General features: G+C 33.4%; 1 long non-coding RNA gene across 1 annotated transcript; it reads left to right on the forward strand.

The window, feature by feature from the left end:
• The first annotated feature begins 8 nt into the window (after positions 1-8).
• Positions 9-1,826, forward strand: LOC130565064 (uncharacterized). The gene is made up of 3 exons (XR_008964334.1): positions 9-908; positions 1,007-1,120; positions 1,714-1,826. It is a non-coding gene; the product is annotated as an uncharacterized LOC130565064 (long non-coding RNA).
• Positions 1,827-3,471: the final 1,645 nt, after the last annotated feature.

Below are 3,471 nucleotides of genomic sequence, written 5' to 3' on the forward strand. Positions count from 1 at the left end.
ATAATTAAATAACTGTTTCTCATAACTCAGGGCTCTAGACTAACTTTTTGCACTGGTGCGCCTAACGTTTTTTCTTAGGTGCACCAGCACAAAAGTTAGGTGCACCCAAATTTTCGACCGCATCGCATTTAACACAAGTTCACTTTTTTTTTTAAATCGCTGTCCATATAGGCAATATTGACTTGTAAATGATTAACTAACAATCTGGTCAACATAAAGTTCTTTATTTGAAGCACAATTCTACAAGAAAGCAGGGCTCTAGACTAACACTTGAGAGAGGTGGCACTGGTGCTACCAAGTTATTCAGTTGGTGGCACCAGCCCTTAATTTGATAGCACCAGAGTCGTGGGGTGAGGTAAGAAAAAAGAATCACTAAAACTTCATTAAAATGTGTTTAATACATTAATAAATCAATTAGAAATGAATACAAATCATTGTTTATGATTGAATTATTTTTATTGTATATGTAAACTCTCTTTCAACACTTTACCATATGTAAAGCTACTTTCTTCCTTTATTTGTTGTGAACGACTCCTATAAGAGAACACAATTCCTTTAATATCAGTAAGTGTTTTTGGGCCCGTCCGTTGTTGTTTGATGAACATTATAAACAGAGATCTTTATTATGCTGCTGCCCCTTTAAGAGCTCGCGCAATATACTGGAACACGTGTTTTGTTTCCCAACTGTTTGGTCATGAAACAAACTGAATACCTTTACAAGGTTTCTTGTTAATATGGGAATTTTTAGGTTATTTTGTGTTAATATGTCCGTTTCAGAGTAAGAAGGCGTGAAAGAGAACTGTGTGGAATACTGTTGACCTGCTATCTCTCCCTAAAAAAAGACACCTAAAATGTTCAGTTATTCAACTATATGGAGGGGTGGAGTGGAATGTTAAAGAACTGAGCTGGTAAGTTGGCAACTTATTTAAAATATATTTTAAAATATATACATCCGATCAGATATACATCAGTCTCAAACCTCAAACTATTGTTCTCCTTCCAATAGGCCAAGCCAAACATCTCCAAAGGTCCTGAAATTGATTGGTGACATTATTATCTCAACTCAGCATTGTCCTCATTCAACGTGGACCTGTTTCTGCATTCAGTCATGACGTTTATGGTAAGTAATTCCACACAAACAAGTTTTTCCTAACTTACTGCTGCTGTAGAGTGACGCTGGTGGGGCATTTGTTCAATAGGATGTGTGGTTTGATTATAAAATAGATCTGACAGCTTACTCTAAAATGCTTGATATGCTCTTGCTCTATAATGATGTTTAAACTTACTGTATTCCCCAGACAGAGAGTGAGAGAGAGAGAGAGAGAGAGACTGACAACACTCATAGACGAGAGAGGAGCATGTAAAGTATGGACTGAAGAGAGCCAACGACTACCACGTTCACCATGCCACTGCACATGCAACAAAAGTCCTGTGAGTAATGGCCAATAACTCTAATTTATTATGTATTATATGTATTCCGTGCAAAAGAGATAAGGAAATCGTTTTTTTTTAACTCTGGCAAGAACTGATTTTTATAATATCTGATTTTAGGATATTATACCTTTGCCCCCACAACAAAGCTTTTTTTTTTACACATTTCTTTTTACATTTTTTTGGTTTTCAAAGATTTTGCCATAGCAGGCCATCATGGCAAAATGTTACCAGCAGAAACACTGTGATTGTTCTCTCTGCTCTCTCTCTGATGCTGGTTAGGTCCTGGGATCCTGATCTGCAATAACTCATTCCACCGAACCTGGCGGGATCCTCAGTGTTCACATACTGCTCCCTTGCCTCAACAACTACAGGACGACAGCACCGTGGGAACATCTTGACACCTTGCTTATCTATTAAGGTCACTTTTATGCCGATGGACTTTGGAATTTAGTCTGACTGTGGACTGTGGGAGGAAGTCAGGGCAACCCTGGTAATTCTATTCAAGCACATTCATTTTATTACTCTCAAACATCCTGCTGAGCTGTAAGTATCATACTGAGGACTGATGTATTTTTATTTTATTATTTAAAGAAACATGATTTAATATTTTCCTCAATAAAATATTAAATAAAATGTTTACCTTGTATGTAGTTTTTGGTGAGCTAAGTAAGACATTGAGGTTTTACTAAGAACATTATTAATTATATTATTATATTATAACAGACTGTCAATAAAACACTGTCACATTTCATGGCAAAACCTTAGTTTTTGTGTGCCAGGAATTTATACAGAATAAAGTAGTATTTTATATTAGATACTGTTAATTGTACAGTATAACACTAATATTTCATGGTATAACCTTTATTTTATGGTTATTCATATGGTACTTTTATGTCATATATTGCAAAATTGTTTCTTTTGATGGAAAAAAACTTGTTTTACACAGTAAAATGTGGAATAAAGTGCCAACATTAATCGTAAAATCAACAGTAGTAATGTCTTAATACCGTAATAGTAGAAAAAGTTCCACTGTATTTATTACAGTGAAATTCTGGCAACCACAGCTGCCAGTTTTTTACCGTTGAAACAACAATTTTTTCCCTTAAGTATACGGTGAAACACAGATATATTTAATGGAAAACCTTTATTTATATGATATCTTAAGGGAATTTATACAGAATAAAGTAGTATTTTATATTAAATACTGTTAATTGTACAGTAAAACACTAATATTTTTAGGCAAAACCTTTATTTTATATAGTATTTTTATGTCAATTATAAAGCAAAACTATGTTTCTTTTGATTGAAAAAAATTTCATTTTTTGTGAGGAGGACCATCAGACTTTTTTGCCACTGGCTTTCCTGTAGCTCAGTGGTAAGAGCATTGCGTTAACAATGCAAGGTTGCGGTTTCGATCCCAGGGGATTGCACATACCTATGTATAAATGTATAGGATAATGCAATGTAAGTCGCTTTGGATAAAAGCGTCTGCCAAATGCATAAATGTTAATGGATATCTGAGAAGTATAGGCATTAGGTATGTAATATGATAAGACATGTACTGTGAGATTATCTATTCATTCTTTGATGCCAGTTCTACTTTAGAATTAAAGTCACTGTAAAAGTTTACAGTCCATCATCAGGGTGTCCTTATTATCTAAGCCATATTTAAACGGTAAAATTATCTAAATGGAAATTACATACCTTGGAATGTTGTGACTTAACAATTTGAATTAAGTATTCCAAAGTGCCAGGTAATATACAGGTGCTGGTCATATACAGTAATTAGATTAAATTAAATTAAATTTAGAATAGAAAATTAGAATATTATTTAAATATTCTCATTTTCTGAGATACTGAATTTGGGATTTTCATTAGTTGTCAGTTATAATCATCAAATTAAAAGAAATAAACATTTGAAATATATCAGTCTGTGTGTAATGAATGAATATAATATACAAGTTTCACTTTTTGAATGGAATTAGTGAAATAAATCAACTTTTTGATGATATTCTAATTATATGACCAGCACCTGTA

The sequence above is a fragment of the Triplophysa rosa genome, linkage group LG14 (genome assembly GCF_024868665.1).
Source record: "Triplophysa rosa linkage group LG14, Trosa_1v2, whole genome shotgun sequence".
Classification (NCBI taxonomy): domain Eukaryota; kingdom Metazoa; phylum Chordata; class Actinopteri; order Cypriniformes; family Nemacheilidae; genus Triplophysa; species Triplophysa rosa.